The sequence below is a fragment of the Oryctolagus cuniculus genome, chromosome 7 (genome assembly GCF_964237555.1).
Source record: "Oryctolagus cuniculus chromosome 7, mOryCun1.1, whole genome shotgun sequence".
NCBI lineage: Eukaryota > Metazoa > Chordata > Mammalia > Lagomorpha > Leporidae > Oryctolagus > Oryctolagus cuniculus.
Genome location: NC_091438.1, coordinates 99,003,729 through 99,021,881, shown reverse-complemented (window position 1 = coordinate 99,021,881; position 18,153 = coordinate 99,003,729).

Sequence of the window (18,153 nt, the reverse complement as noted above, 5' to 3'; positions counted from 1 at the left end):
TCATTTTTTCCCTCAGTTAATAATGAGTAATACACTGTATTGACCTGGTTAAGTTCCTAGCACCCTCAATTCTTTAGGAGTGGACTAAATAGTTATTTTCTTTGCTTACAAAAGTGTCTTGAACTTGATAGAACTTATGTTGAGAAACAAAGTTTGCGTGCTTCTTTTTTATCTTTTAAGTACACATTTCCCCAAGCCTTTTGAAGTCCCTACATATGTCCTGTTTGCATTTGTTTCTTTATATTCTTAAGCTTTGATTTCCTTTCCTGTAATGTGGTCACAACTTAGAATTATAAAAAGGATTAAGTGTTAATGTGTGTGAAATTAGTTCATCACCTACATTATGAGTAACGCATAGGTAGGTTGCTGAAATATTTTTCTTTAGTATTAGTGTTTTCTGTTTTCTTTTTACATCTTTCTGATTAAATAAGCATCTTTCTTGAACTTTAACAAGTTTGACATGGTGTATACAAATCTTAATGGAAATATTTTTATTATAATCTCTTTTACTTTTTTGAAATATTAAAAAAACTAAAAGAGTATGGCAAAAGCTATTACAGCATTTCATTGCATGGTTGCATGGTTAGCGACTGGGGAGTTAGCAGAGTAATTTGTTTTTATTGGTACATTTGTAATGAAGGCACACTCTTGAAAATTAGCTGTCTGCTCCTAAACTCTTAGGTGTGTTTTGTATGATTGATATTAAACTGAAATGAGGTATTCTTGAAAGATCTTTTATTTTGGAGCTCACTAAATTTAAAGATGGGGAAAATTCTAGATGCACCCATCTAAAAGTTTTATTTTTATATCTAATCTCTCTCTTTTTTCAGATTTATTTATTTATTTGAAGGCAGTTACAGACACACAGACACACACACACACACACACACACACACAGAGAGAAAGAGCGAGAAAGAGAGGTCCTCCATCCACTGGTCCACATCCTACTTGGGGGCAACAGCTGCAGCTGTGCCGATCTGAAGCCAGCAGCCGGGAGCCTCCTCTGGGCCTCCCACGTGGGTGCAGCGGTCCAAGGACCTGGGCCATCTTCCACTGACCTCGCAGGCCACAGAAGAGAGCTGGATGGGAAGTGCAGCAGCCTGATCTTGAACCAGCACTCACCTGGGATGCTGGCACTGCAGGCGGTGGCTCTAAGCACTACACCACAGTGCTGGCCCCTCTAATCTTTTATATCTCATCTTTTGCATTAAGTTTCTGTTTAATTGGAAGGTTGATACATGAAGTTTATCAACATACTTAAACTACATAATGTATTTCTAAGAATATACAAATGAGCTAATAATACATATGGAGTACCATTTCTTAATTTTTCTGAGATTATACACAGGCTATTGTCTGAAAACTGGTTGAGAAAAAATAATGCTTTTTAAATATGCCTATACACAATTTTAAATCCTTTTACGAATCATTAGAAAATGAGGGTGAAATGAATCAACATCCACAATGATATTAATAAGAAAAGAGGCTTAGAAAGACATTAGAAAACTAATTCACAGAGAAAATAATGAAATTAGTTCCATAAATGGCTATTTTGAATATTGTCAATTTTTATATTTCTAATTCAAGAATGAATATAAATGTTATTTAATATGATTGATGGATCTTATGAGAGACTACAGAGATTTAAAGTCCAAACATTTGGATTTTATGGGTTTAGAATAAACTAAAAAGGAACATAGGTGGTCAAAGTATGGCATGATACAGATAGTAATTTAAATAATTAAATCAAATGATTTTTAATTTTTTTTCTTTCTACTTCCATGCTCAAAAGCTTGTAATCACTGTTGGGGCAAAACTCTTAGGAAATAAGGAAACTTAAAATGTGTGGGATACCTATTATATGTAATTAATCTTGCACAAAATTATTTTGCTTAGACTTCTTAACAGTCTTAAAGGCAAGTCAAGTATCTCAAAATGGTAGCATTGGATAATAAGCCTTACAGACAAGTTTTATTTTCTGAAAAGAATGTTTCAACAACATTTTGGAATATAAATTCTTTTGAGCAAGACATACTCTCTCACAGCCCACCACCTGTCTTAATACTGTTAGCTGCCATAAGTAAGTGACTGGTCCCAAAGACCTTCATTATGGTAGAATTTAAGATTTTGGTATAACAAGAACAGAAACTTTTGCCCAGAGAATTGAGGCAGAGTTCTCAAGTTCAAACAGCGAACACATGGCATTGAAGGAATTCAAAGAATTGAAGTTTCCTCAGTGTTCACTTCCTTCTGCTACCCCTTAAATTATCATCTCCATTTCTGTCATGGAAAGTACAATGGCCCTCAAAGATATCCAAATTCCAATTCCCTGAAAATATGGACATATTACTGTACCTGGCAAAAGATAATTCAGGTTGTAAGGTTTTATTATTCAGCAACTTATCATACAGCAATTATCCTGAATGGCCTAGGAGACCTCAGCTGAATCACAGAAGTTCTTAAAAGTAGAGGACCTTCCTGCTGGACCAGAGAGCTGAGAGAGAAGGAAGTAAGATTTAATATGAAAGGAGGTAGATCTGCATAGGCTGCCACTGAAGATGGAAGGAGAGAGCAAGGTACCAGGAATGTGGGTATCCTCTAGAAGCTAAGAGTGGCCCTCAACCAGGGAGCCAGCAGAAAAAAGTAAGGAGCACAGTCCCACAACTGTTAGGGACTAAATCCATTCAACAACCCAAAAGTGTAGAAAACAGTTTCTCCCCTATGGCTTCAAGAAAGGAATGGAGTTGCACTGATACTTTACTTTTAGTATGTTGAGTCCTGTGAAAGACTTTTGACTTACACAATTTTAAGGTACTAAATTGGTGATGTTTAAAAAAGTAAATGTGAGATAATTTATATTGACAGCAATAACAAACCAATGCAGTTACAGACGAAAAAAAGAATATTTATATTCCAGGGGTTTATGGCACAAGACAAACAGATACAGATTCTGACAGGTCAGAGAATAACTCAGAGTCACTTGTGGGTTTATGTTTCTTTTACTCACAGTGGCAATGATAAATACCCAAGGAATAGCCACTTGCCCCCAAAGGTGGTGGGGGAACAGGAGATGTCAGCCTTTGTTTCCATGGCAGCAAGAAGAACACACACATACACACACACACACGCAGAAACATGTACACAAATCCACACATAGCCACATCCACCAATTACAGACAGCCACACATCCACACATCCCCAAGCAGCTGCATCTAGTCATGCCCCATAAATGCTTACACGGGCTCATAGACAACAGCAGTCTGGAGCCAAATCATTATATAACACACTTGTGTACAGCTAGCCAAGCAGGTGGACCTGTCAGTTACCACACGTGATACCAGTTACAACACTATATCCCTTCAAAATTCCTCGCCACAAAATCTACATATACATTATCTTCCATAAAGGTCCCGGTGTAAGGAGTACACATAGGGTGTAGAACTTTACATTCAAACACCATAACAATACAAGTTACAGCAACAGACAGTAGGAAATAACACAGAACACCCTGCCCCTGATCAGGTTCTATTATATTGTTCCTGGACTAAAGTCTTTGCATGAGTCAAGTATAATTTCATAACCAAGCCCAGTAGAATCAGTGGCTATTGGCTATCTTTCAAGGCATCCTAGCTGCAAAGCTGGTAGGCAACTCAGTGTACATGCATGAAGCGGATTTGTTGGTCACTGTAGCAAAGGTGTTTAGTCCACCAGGGTGTTTGCAGACATTAAAGTGTATCCATCTGACTGGGGCAACAGTTCAATAAACTGCATTTGCCAGCTCTTGAGTGGCAACTCTAGATGACTCAGCAAAATGGACATAACTGCCTTTAATGCTATAAGAGCCATGGGTTCATATCACATTATTTTAAGTCATGATTTATGGTAGTGCTTTTCCACAGCTGCAAGGCACAGTGCACAAAGATATCAATTGTTTTGGATTTAACCCCAAGAGCAGGACCCCATCTACCCATATACCCCAGAAGTGGTGGGGTCAAAGGCCTTGAATAAGAATGGAAGCTCAGTATTATCCTCATGATCAGAGGACTCAACTTTTACAACTGGTGGGTAGCCCAAGGGGTGGTAACCCCTTCTTCTAGGGCATGGATGGTTTTCCCATATCTCTGTCGGCTGCATTGCTTTTTCCAGCTCCCACCAGCTGTTTTGTCTTCTGCCTCTCATAGGTTGTTTTTGGGTTTCAGCAGTTGCACTATCACTCTGTGCTTCACGGTGTGCCACCAGGGCTTTGAATCTTGCCTCTCAGGGAGTCCTGGCCTACTGACTCAGGAAGAACAGAAGACCTGGGTAGTCCTCATCTTAGATGCTCTGGTTGTGCACCCTGGCTGCTTGTCCTAGGAGACGACTCAGCTTGTCTGTGGCCGTAGGCTTCTTCTATGATCTGTCCATGCCATTACATCCTCAGTCCACTCCCTGCCATGGAGAGGGATTGCGATGCCAGCTAATGGTCATCTTCTCTGCAACCCCAGGCTTCCATATGGTGCTGCAGCTGCAGCCCCTGGTGGGCATACGTAGTCTCAGCCCAGCACCAGGGAGAGGCCAGCCCACAGCACCTGTATAACTGAGTGGCCTTGCCCCACCACAAGGAGAACATGCTGCAATCCTGAGTGCTTGATCCCAGTGCTTTAAAGGGTCTGCACCACAGACCTCATTGAGGGGTGGGGCCAGTTGAGATTGTGGAAAATGGACCATGCCTCATTACACCCACACATGTTAAAATGGCATGAAACTTACAAGTAAGTGTGGTGTGATCAACCCCAGGTGGGTGCCTTATCTTGGGGACTTGCCTGCCACCCTCACATGCTACCAGCAGCTTCTCTTGTAGCAGAATCATTTTTATCTATATCTTGGTCTTCAGCTCTTTCCCCAGGTGTTAGAGTGCCTTTACTTTTGCTTTATTAGGGCCATGTGAGTCAACGTCTCTCACTGCTCCCACAGCTGCTGCAGCTGCCCCTCCATTTCCCCCACCGCTTGCTTCCTCAGAAGAAGGGGAGGTGGAGTGCATGAGCTTGGGCTGGAATTCATCACAGCTGCTTTCAAAGTTTCAGCTTTTTTCCATTTACTTTTTCCCTAAGTTGTTTTGCAAGCTCCACTTTTCTTGAATTTCTGTATGCAATTCAATATTATCCTCTGCCCACAAGGCAGTGAGAATGACCCATTCCATTGCATCAGCCATCACCTGGGCATCCCTCTGACTCGTCTTCACCTCCTTTAAGGCAATCAGCAACCCTCAATCTTAGTTCTCAGCCTACAGTGAGGCATTGCATGCTACCCACTAGGAGGTTGGAAAGATCCACCCAGCAGCCCCTGTGCCTTCCTGGTATTCTCCCTTATTGGATATTTTTCTGCGTTCACGGAATGCCTTCTTTTCATGAATGGGCATGCATTCTATTCTAGCGTACTCTTAAGGTGCTTCCCTGAACCACAAGATGATAGCCACTAGACACCTTAAACATGTGGCTGGCTATCCCTGAATTCCACTCTCCAACTCCGTACTCACCTGAGAAGAATCCTGCTGACTATACCAAAGTGTGTGCCCATGGCTTATGGCCCAAGACAAGCAAACCTTAATTACACCTGATCAGAGAAAAACTCAGAGTTGTCTGTGAGTTAATATCTCCCTTACTCACAGTGGCAGTGAGAAATGCTCAAGGAACAGCCACTTGGCCCCAATGGCAGTGGGGCTTCAGGAGATATCCACCTTTGTGCCCACGGCAAGAATCAGATGCACACACAGAGACATCTGCACACATTGCCTCGTTAACCAATAGCCACACCCAAAAATAACTGATATAGACACATATCCATACCTTCACAAGCAGCCACTTCTAGCCATGCCACTCAACTTGCTTACATGGGTTTTCAGACAATAGTGTCCCAGAGCCAAACCATTATATAGTAGAGTTTTGGGCAGCTGGCCAAGCAAGTGGGCCTGATGGTTACCATGACACCAGTTACTACAGAGGCACAAAGACATGGGAACACAGAGACAAGTGGGTAAGTGCAAAATGGGAACTTTTTTTTTTTTTTAACAGGCAGAGTGGACAGTGAGAGAGAGAGACAGAGAAAAAGGTCTTCCTTTGCCATTGGTTCACCCTCCAATGGCCACCGCGGCCGGCGCGCTGCGGCTGGCGCACCGCGCTGATCCTAAGGCAGGAGCCAGGTGCTTCTCCTGGTCTCCCATGGGGTGCAGGGCCCTAGGACTTGGGTCATCCTCCACAGCACTCCCGAGCCATAGCAGAGAGCTGGCCTGGAAGAGGGGCAACCAGGACAGAATCTGGCACCCCGACCGGGACTAGAACCCGGTGTGCTGGCGCCGCTAGGCGGAGGATTATCCTAGTGAGCCGCGGCGCCGGCCTGGCATGGGAACTTCTCATTCCTGATTCATCTCAGCATATCTGATGTCAAGCACTAACTGGACACCTGCTCATGACTACTATATCTACATTAAAATGTCACTAGGACTCTTATTCTTTCTGTGCTAATGTAGGAAAGGCTGAACTCCCAGTGCCTGTTTTGCTCTTTCAGTTAGTTTCACTCAGATATATTGTAGCTGTAGCTACAATCTGGGAGATGAGTGACAAACAAACTGGTTTTTCTCTTTTTTTATTTGATATTTGTCTGTGTGTGTGTGTGTGTGTGTGTCTATGAGACTTCCCTTTGGATGGGTGGTAGTGTGGGAAAAAAGTTAGGTCCTATCAGATATGAGATTTAAGCTTATTTAGACTTTATTAAATAAAATAGAAAAATACAGGAGTAATTTGCTACCAACGTCCCTAGTCATTGGGTAGGAAGACAAAACCGTGACTAATGATAACATTTTGCATTTTTTATCTGATATCATTGTGTTCATCTTAGCTCTTGCACCTTGTCATTACCAAGCATGATGTAGAATTTGAAGACTTCTGTTTTCCCTGAACCTTAACTTGACTTCCAACAGATTTGAGCCTTGAGGTCTCTATACCGAAGCCATGTTTGTTTCATGATCCACTGTCAGCCAACCACCTGATTTCCAGGGCAAAATTAACAAGTTGGATAATTAACATTCACAGTCCATTGCCCCGAATATAATATGGTTATTGTAGAAAAAGTTGAGCCTCCATAGAGTAATGCAAAATATAGAGCATAAAAGATATATTTCTGGGTTCTGCTGACATTGTGAGAACACTGTTTGCAGTAACAAGAAAATTGCTAAAGCATAACTCCGAATAAAAATATATCCTGATTTCTATTTTATAGTAACTATCCCAAAGCAAGTACAATTTTCTAATAATAAAATGCAATTAACTATTTAACCTTAATATAATCTTATTCTATCTGTGTGGTTTTGTTGCTATGGGCTATGGGCAAAATTTCTACTGCAATTGAATATTGTGAAGATTAAGGGAAAGTGACAATGGATATGGTGGCATGTTTCCCGATCTTAGTCTAAAATTCTACTGTAGATAAAGGAAGATATTTCATTTAGGTGGTATATGATCTTGAAAGACCCTAAAGTCAGTTAGTTGGAGGGAAATGTGGGCTTTTGGGTCAGGTTCTTGGGAAGAAGGTGAGGGCATTTGTCTCTAGATGAGCTATTATTAGATTCTGAGTGCTCTAGCTTTCTGAAAGACTTCTTTACATTTCTGTGCTCTGTTTGAAATTATACTAACTACAATAGATGTTCAGCTGATAAAACACAATTACTCTTTCCAAAAGTCACTGAACCCACAGATAAATTTGATAATGACACTGAAGTCCTCTTTTTATTAAGGAGGCAACTCCAAAGGGACTCTGTTGAGCCTAGAGCTTCATCTCGTGTCAATCAGCTCTGGGTTAAGAATTATGATTTCTTAGCTATTTTTGTAATAATTTTATTCAGAAATAGTTAACTGTAATTTTCCTTATGTTTTATGGAATAAAGCTTTTTTTTAGAAATATTGCATTCTAAATTCTTATATCAATGCAGTATTATTAGCACTATTATTCCCATTTTCATGGAGGGGAAGCTGAGACATACAGAAGCTATGAAATTGAAGTTTTAAAACCATCTATAGAGAAAATGACAATCTAGACTTCAACACCAGGGTGTCAGTGAATCACATTTGAAAAAAGTTGTACACACTGTTCTTTATGCAAATTGTAGAATTGAAATAATACCATCACAGTATTGGCAAACAAATTTCTCCTACCAGATCTAGATACATGCTCAGTTTATTCCTTTTAATCATTCAATGTTTAAATATTCAGATGATTGGCTTTCTATATTGTAGATAGGGACAATCTCCCAAATGAGATTATTTAAAGAAATTATTCAGAAAAAATTTTCTCTGGAATAAATTAGTGGATAGTTAAAGAATCACTATGGGGATGAGCATATAGCTTAGTGGTTAGGAAATCTATTGAGGTGCCTATATTCTATATTTGAGTTCCTGGTGTGGTCATGGCTCCAATTTTTGTGCTAGTTTCCGGGTGACATGTGTATCGGGAGCAAGCAGATGATCTCCCAAGTACTTGCGTCTGTGCCATCTATATATGGGAGACACAAATTGCACTATTGTCTGTTGGCTTCAGCCTGTTGTAGGCCCAGCTGTTGCTGAACATATAGGGAGTGAACCCAGCAGGTGAAAGTCTCTCCCTCTGTCTCTGTCTCTCTGCCTCTCAGGAAAAATGACCATAATAATTTCCAGCCTTGGGAGGAAACTCTCACCATCCCCACTTAGACTTGATGAGTTTTCCATGCTCTGCATTCTGTCAGTGTGTAAATTAATGTATGAAAATTACCTACTTACCTTCTTATCCTCTGCCACAAGGCTGAAAGACCTTTGTGGGCAGACAGAGTATTTCTTAATATTATATGAAACATGAAGTGCTCAAAAATATTTTGCTTAAAGATGAAATTAATTTCCATGATTCAAGAACCTTATCATACACGAGCACATTTCTAATACTTCTCTACAGTAAAGGACCCAAAGGACTTAACAACAAAACTGTGAAATAAAACGAATCTACTTTATATCCCTTGTCTTTATTTTTTTCCCACTTTGTAATGTCAAGGTAATGTCCTGGTTTAATTGGTTTCTACCTTCCCTGACTATTCCTATGCATATTATTTGATGCTTAAAAAAGAGAGCTGTCAAAGGCTCGCTTATATCAGCACATTAATGTAGATGTTCCAAATTCTGATACTTTCTGCAAAACTAGATGGGTTTTATGAGGGGTCTTCAGAGTATTCATGTTGAATGTGAAAATGTAAAGCCACCCATATTTATTCTCTGATGAGTGCAGTTACACATACAGTATTAAAAAGTTGGGTAAGAGAGACTTAGGTTGTCTGAGCATAATACGTTTGTTAAAATAAATTAGTTATGTCTTGTGAAAAAAAGAACAAGTAGATAAACACTAAAGGAAAAGGAACAAAGTTGCAGAGGGGGGAAGGAGTAGAATAAAAGGAAGGGCAAACCTATGGAATCTGAAATCACAATGAGTCTTGAAAAGTCAAGTGTTTTACTAGTGTAAAGTTAACTCACTTTTCCATACCTTAATTTTGCTGAGACCATGCAAATAATGTGATACAAACCCCAATAAACTGTGTTTTTTTCCAGACAATTAACCATTTTATCTGTTTATCTGCTTTATTTAAGACTTATATTGATTAGTTTAACATGAATTTTGCATAGACATTACACCTGCATCTTCCTAAAGATAATATTTACTACAGCAATTGAAATGCATAATTTGACAGAAAACAAACACAACCAATAATTAGCTGATTTACAACTTGGTTTAGATAACACTTTCAATTATTAAAATAATTAGTGAAATTGAACTCAAGATAAGAATAACTCATATTAATTTGAATTTGTCCTTGAAGCTACTTTCTGACCCATTTTATCATACTACCTGTTGAAATATTCATAAGATAAATTTTAGGCTTTGTGTTTAAGGTGACTTTTTTCAGTTCACTTTACATTTTTTTAAATTTCCTTCTTTTCCCCAGGTAAAAAGTTCTCGAACATGTCAATACACATTACTTTAGTTCATTTTTTTGAGAGTCTGTGTCCTGTAATAAAAGATATGTGAAAATTCAGTTGATCTCTGCTTTTTGGACTCCAATACACGATAGAGAAGTTGTAGGGCCTTTATTTGTGACAGTGTGTAAACCGTAAACATTAAAATATAAGCATTTCAAGTTTAGGTGATTGATTTGCACTGAAATGCCAACAGCACTCATAAGACAAAGAATTATGAACATTGAAGCAAACATGATTACTTTCTGAAGCAGTGTCCAAATTGTTACTGTTTTTCAAAATTAGTCTTTTAACTATTAATTTAGGATTTTATATAATAGAAATGCTTAATGACTTATGACATAAATAAATACATTGGTGGTGGAATGCTTTCTCCATCTTACAAAAGATGTTTTGTACAGTGCTGTCAGTACCAAAGAATGGTGGACAAAAATGTTACATATTTCTTTTCCTCTAGCATAATCATGTTTTTCTCTAGCCGGGTTTTTTTTACAATTTGTATGTCAGTCTCTGTCATCATCAGAAATTTATTGTATACTAAAAAAGTTTTGTAGAGAAACATAAGCATGGTCGATTTCTTCCCATGCCTTGTTTAAGTTGCACCGGCCTGAGTTTATGACTTAGAGCAGACACCCACATTCATTTGCTTTGTCTTACAACCTGTGTCTTTCATTTGAGTATGTTTTTTCAAACAAAATCAAAAACACTTTTACTATACAATGAAATAAATTGAAAATAGATCTTTTGCTTTCCTTTTCTGTTTTTGTGAAGTCTTACTTCTCTTTGATGACTCATAATCTGAAGAAATACTGGGCTACTGAATTCCAGAAATTCTCCAGAGTCCTCATGCATGAGACACAATCCATTCAGGCTGCTTTGAAGCCTCTGAAAATCTTATATCCAATTTTTTGACAAATTTGGAACCATCTTTTGGTTCCAGAAGGACCTTATTTTTTTTCAACTTTTATTTAATAAATATAAATTTCCAAAGTACAACTTTTGGATTATAGCGCCCTCCCCCCCATAACCTCCCTCCCACCCGCAACCATCCCATCTCCCACTCCCTCTCCCATTCCATTCTTCATCAAGATTCATTTTCAATTATCTTTATATACATATATACAGAAGATCAACTTAGTAGATACTAAGTAAAGATTTCAACAGACTGCACCCACATAGACACACAAAGTATAGAGTACTGTTTGAGTATTAGTTATACCGTTAATTTGTATAGTACAACACATTAAGGACAGAGATCCCAGAAGAACCTTATAATTTATATATATTAAAAAAACCTAGTCATAGCAGACAAACCCTGGTGGATTTGTCTGAGGTCTATGGTCTCCTACTCTATAAGAAAATCAAAAATCACCCAGCAGGTGCCCATGACTTGCAATGAAAAAATAATTTGGAAAACAGGATAGTCTCATAACTGCATCTAACATTCTTCTTCTCTCTTGCTAAAATTATATTTTATAGAGACAAGGCAAGGTCACAGAGGGAAGCTGAGACAGAGGTAAAGAATCCAAAGTGGTTTCTGAATCTAACTCATACAACCTTAGAAAGAGTAGATTAAAAGCATGGGTTTGAAGCAGAATTTAAAACAATAAGCGAAGATGGTGGAATAGTGAGGGCGTGCACTGACAGTCCGGGAAAAGATAGTTTAATAAAAGTGGAGTTACGGTAGCCTCAGGAAAAGGATCAGGAAAAAATTGCAGAGGACACTCTTTCGGATCTAGTGGATGTTACACAGAGGACCTACGGGGAGACCAAGGTCGCCCACCGCATGGAAGCCGAGCCGCAGGAGCCGCGGGAGCTGAGAGAGCCAAGCCGCAGAGTCTGCGCTCCAGCGCTGGAAAGGGAGGTGAGACAAAGGCCTTGGTAACCTGAGGCATTGGCAAGGAAAGGCAGAAAGAGCCTGGAGGGAACAGGCCTAAAACCCCACTGGGGAAAGTTCACCAGGCTGACTGGAGGAGAGAAAAAATCGAATAAATGAGGGAACCAGCACGGACATTAGCCTCTCTCTCCACTCACCTTACAAAGCCAAGCAAGACAAAGGGCAGGCTCCATTTTACATATGTAAAGTGGCGCATGCCATTTTACATATTTAAAGCAGGTGTCCCTCATTAGCCAAGCAGAAAAGCCTGACTCTGGTGGGAAGAAATAACAGGAGGTTAACACCTAATGAAAGTTTGGAGCTAACCAACTGAGACTGTGAAAAACTGAGGGGGGGGGGGGGAGAGAACTCACCAAGTACACAAACTCGGTAACCTGGGGCAACCAGGTGAGAGACTGCAGAGAAATTTGAGACCACACTGAGGGCTGCATAAACTCTTTATGTGGTCCCAGTGGTAAGCAGACGAATACACACAGGGGCCAGCTTTCATACATCAGCTACTCTCAATTCCACTCAGCTGTGTGGAATTACTTCCCAACTGAGTCAAAAAAAAAAAAAAAAAAAAAAAAGAGAGAGAGAGAGAGCAAAAGAACAATCTGGGTGAATCACCTTTGGCACACCCTTAACCCTGGAGAACCAAACAGAGCTCTCTGGCCACACCCATTACAGCCTCTAAGGATCCATCAAAAGCAGACAGTCCACTTAATCTAGAGTCACAGTATAATGAGAAAAAACACCACAGTGAAGAAACCAAAGAACATCTCCAATATGCCAAACAAGAAATGCAAAAACCGAGGTAACAAGAACAAGGAAGACACTATGACACCCCCAAATGAAATAGACACTCCAATTCAAGATTATGAAGATGATGAAGTAGAAGAAATGCAAGAAGCAGATCTCAAAAAATTGATAAGAACATTAAGAAGTTCTCAAAAGCAAATTCTAGAACTACAGAAATCCTTAATGGACAAGATAGAAAATCTCGTGAAAATGAAATATTAAGGAGGAATCAAAATGAAATGAAACAACTAGTAGAACATGAAACTGTTATAGTGACGAGAAATCATAATGAAATGAAGAATTCAATAGATCAAATGACAAACACATTAGAGAGCCTTACAAACAGAATGGGTGAAGCAGAAGAGAGAATATCAGACTTAGAAGACAGAGAACAGGAAAGGATACAGTCAGACCAAAGAAAAGAAGAGGAAATTAGAAATCTAAAACATATTGTCAGGAATCTTCAGGATACTATTAAAAAACCCAACATTCGGGTTCTAGGAGTTCCTGAAGGCATGGAGAGGGAGAAAGGATTAGAAGGCCTTTTTAGTGAGATATTAGCAGAAAATTTCCCAGGTTTGGAGAAGGACAGAGACATTCTAGTACAGGAAGCTCATAGAACCCCTAATAAACACGACCAAAAGAGATCCTCACCACGACACGTTGTAATTAAACTCTCCACAGTGAAACATAAAGAAAAGATCCTAAAATGTGCAAGAGAGAAACATCAGATTACTCTCAGAGGATCTCCAATCAGACTCACTGCTGACTTCTCATCAGAAACCCTACAAGCCAGGAGGGAATGGCGAGAGATAGCCCAGGTACTCAGAGAAAAAAACTGCCAGCCCAGAATATTATATCCTGCAAAGCTCTCATTTGTGAATGAAGGTGAAATAAAGACCTTTCACAGCAAACAGAAATTGAAAGAATTTGTTGCCACTCGTCCAGCCCTGCAAAAGATGCTTAAAGATGTGTTACACACAGAAACACAGAAACACAGTCATCAATATGAAAGAAGGTAAATGGAGGAAACCTCACAGCAAAAGATCACAGGATGTTCAAAGCACTTATTAGAAAATATCTTTGGCAAATGGCAGGGCAAAGTTACTACTTATCAATAGTCACGTTGAATGTTAATGGCCTGAACTGGCTGATTGGGTTAAGAAACAAAACCCATCTATTTGTTGCTTACAAGAAACACATCTTTCCAACAAAGATCCATACAGACTGAAAGTGAAAGGCTGGAAAAAGATATACCATGCCAACAGAAATGAAAAAAGAGCGGGCGTAGCCATCTTAATATCGGACAACATAAACTTTACCACAAAAACTGTTAGGAGAGACAAAGAGGGGCACTATATAATGATTAAGGGATCAATTCAACAGGAAGATATAACGATTATCAATGTATATGCACCTAATTACAGGGCACCGGATTATTTAAAAGATTTGTTAAGGGACTTAAAGGGAGACTTAGACCCCAATACAATACTACTGGGGGACTTCAATACTCCACTCTCAGAAATAGACAGATCAACAAGACAGAAAATCAACAAGGAGACAGTAGATTTAAATGACACTATAGCCCAAATGGATCTAACAGATATCTACAGAACTTTTCATCCTACACATAAAGCATTTACATTCTTCTCAGCAATACATGGAACCTTCTCTAGGATTGACCACATACTAGGCCATAAAGCAAGTCTCAGCAAATTCAAAAGAATTAGAATCATATGATACAGCTTCTCAGACCATAAAGGAATGAAGTTGGAAATTAGCAACTCAGGAATCCCTAGAGCATATGCAAACACATGGAGATTGAACAACATGCTCCTGAATGAACAATGGGTCATAGAAGAAATTAAAAGAGAAATCAAAAATTTTCTGGAATTAAATGAGGATAACAGAACAACATACCAAAACTTATGGGATAACAGCAAAAGCAGTGTTAAGAGGAAAGTTTATATCAATAGGTGCCTACATCAAGAAATTGGAAAGGCACCAAATAGATAAGCATTCAATCCATCTCAAGGATCTAGAAAATCTGCAGCAAAGCAGACCCAAATCTATAGGAGAAGAGAAATAATTAAAATCAGAGAAGAAATCAACAGGATTGAATCAAGAAAAACATTACAAAAAATCAGCCAAACGAGGAGCTGGTTTTTTGAAAAAATAAACAAAATTGACACCCATTGGTCCAACTAACTAAAAAAAGAAGAGAAAAGACCCAAATCATTAAAATCAGAGATGAAAAAGGAAATGTAACAATAGACACAACAGAAATAAAAAGAATCATCAGTAATTACTACAAGGACTTTTATGCCAGCAAACAGAGAAACTACCAGAAATGGATAGATTCTTGGACACATCCAACCTACCTAAATTGAACCAGGAAGACATAGAAAATCTAAACAGACCCATAACTGAGACAGAAATTGAAACAGTAATAAAGGCCCTCCCAACTAAGAAAAGTCCAGGACCAGATGGATTCACTGCTGAATTCTACCAGACATTTAAAGAAGAGCTAACTCCAATTCTTTGCAAACTATTCAGAACAATTGGCAAGAGAGGAAATTCAAATGGCCAGCAGACACTTGAAAAAATGCTCAGGATCACTAGCCTCCAGGGAAATGCAAATCAAAACCACAATGAGGTTAACCTCATCCCTAGAATGGCTGTCATGCAGAAATCAACAAACAACAAATGCTGATGAGAATGTGGGGAAAAATGTACTATAATCCACTGTTGGTGGGAATGAAAACTGGTATAGCCACTGTGGAAGACAGTATGGAGACATCTCAGAAACCTGAACATAAACCTACCGTATGAACCACCTATTCCACTTCTGATAATTTACCCAAACCAAAAGAAATCAGGATATGAAAGAGTTATCTGTACCCCACCATGTTCATTGCAGCTCAATTCACAATAGCTAAGATATGGAATCAACTGATGACTGATGACTTGTTAAAGAAACTATAGTATTTATACATTATAGGGTGCTAATGAGCTGTAAACAAAATGAAATCCTGTCTTTCACAATTAAATGGATGCAACTGGAAACAATTATACTAGTGAAATAAGCCAGTACTCAAAAGACAGATTTTTTTTTTTTTTTTTGACAGGCAGATTTAGACAATGAGAGGGAGACAGAGAGAAAGGTCTTCCTATCCATTGTTTCACCCTCCCAAATGGCTGCTACTGCCAGCGCGCTGCGCCAATCCAAAGCCAGGAGCCAGGTGCTTCCTCCTGGTCTCCCATACGGGTGCAGGGCCCAAGCACTTGGGCCATCCTCCACTACCTTTCCGGGCCACAGCAGAGAACTGGACTGGAAGAGGAGTTACCGGGACAGAATCTGGCACCCCAACTGGGACTAGAACCCAGGGTGCCAGTGCTGCAGGCAGAGGATTAGCCAAGTGATCCGCAGGGCTGGCCAAAAAGACAGATATTTGTTTTGCCTGATCTATGGTAACTAACAGAGTACCTGAAATGTGATGTATTGGCGTGAAATGGACATTTTGAGTTCATGATTGTTCATAGCCCTTGTCTCTTTTGTTCAGGAGCAGTGTTTTTTTCTTCTTACTATTTGGTGAATTCTTTACTTAGTGTAGGGTTAACCTTAAAGTGTAAAGCAAATCACAAATGGATATTTGTAAAAATTAAGGGTGGGAAGAGAAGATGGATGAGGAAGAAGGGTTGGAGTATGGGAATGAAGGAGGGTAGGGTGGGAAATGTCCCTACGTTCCTAAACTTGTATATATGAAATAAATGAAATTTGTATAACTTAAAATTTTTAAAAAAGAAAAAGCTAGACTCTAGCATCTCAGTTATCTTCCCTTCATGATACAGTTATGACAGAGTTTGTTAGCATAAACATCAAGTATGTAACTGAAGATGAAGAACTGGCTATGAATACTCAAAATTAGAAAGAGTTCTGAGGCCAGTGCCATGGCTCACTAGGCTAATCCTCCGCCTTGCGGCGTAGGCATACCAGGTTCTAGTCCCGGTTGCCCCTCTTCCAGGCCAGCTCTCTGCTGTGGCCAGGGAGTGCAGTGGAGGATGGCCCAAGTGCCTGGGTCCTGCACCCCACGGGAGACCAGGAGAAGTACCTGGCTCCTGCCATTGGATCAGCGCGGTGCACCGGCCGCGGCAGCCATTGGAGGGTGAACCAACGGCAAAGGAAGACCTTTCTCTCTGTCTCTCTCTCACTGTCCACTCTGCCTGTCCAAAAAAAAAAAAAAAAAAAAAAAGAAAGAAAAAAAAAAGAAATAGTTCAGAGTTCTGCTAGAGTAAAACAAGAAACAAAATAAATACAAAAACAATAGCTCCTGGACAATGAAAGAAGGATAGAGTTTAGGATCAACTACATGCAGGGTCATTCTGATTCTGCTTGATGTATGTGAGTAAAATTACTTTATTTCAAGTAAATTTTGCTTATAGCAATATAACCCATATCATGACTGTTGCAACCATTCACTGATATATATTATCCTCTTCATCAAAGTGTAGATGCTCCTCAACTTATGACTGAATCACATCTGGAGAAACCTATTACAAGTAGAAAATATCATAGGTCAATAATGCATTTCAAACCCCTAACTTCCCTAATATCGAGGCTTAGAGACACAGCACATGGCAGAGTATCAGAGGATTACCCTCCTGATCATGTGGCTGACTGGGAGCTGTGGCTAGGCACAGCTGCTCCAGCTGCTGCTCAGCATTGTGCAACAGCACTATTGGGGCATATCACTAGGCCAAAGGAGATCAAATTCAGAATATGGATTTTATTGCTTTTGTATCACAGTAAAGTTGAAAAATTGTACTTTGAACTTTTGTTGATCTTATGCCAATGAAGTGTGGATATAAGTGACGAAGTCATAGCTAGTGGGAGGATTTAAGAACAAATATTTAACTTTTCCACTTCTCACACTTTGTGGTGATTGTTGGGTGTAGTGTTCATATAAGAGTGGTAAGACAAAGTTGGTCCAAAACATGGAGGGATGCAGCCAAGGAGAGTGGCCTGGACATAGGAAATGAAGCTCCTCAGTGAACAATAAACTTCTAAGCTAATGCAGGAGATTTTGTGTTTATTATCTCAGTTCCATCAAAAAAATGTGCCTAAGTTTAGAAATGACAGTAGACTGATGGTAGTCCTTCAAATACAGTGTAGGTTCAATCTTTAATAAATCTCCTTACTGAATTTATAAAATCTTGAATTAAAGGACTCTTCTAAGAAGTACACGTCAAATGATTCTCCATGATTTCCCCCAGGAAGTTGGCACTGCAGGTTGGAAAGTCGCTGTTTGTGCTTCTTTCTTAGTGAATTTTAATGTGAGTAGATTATAGATGATTTTTACCTTGCTGAATGTGTCTCCTGTATTTTTCAAGTCTGTACTCAAGACCAACTGAATCTTGCATGAATGTTGCATTTAACATACACAGTGCGCA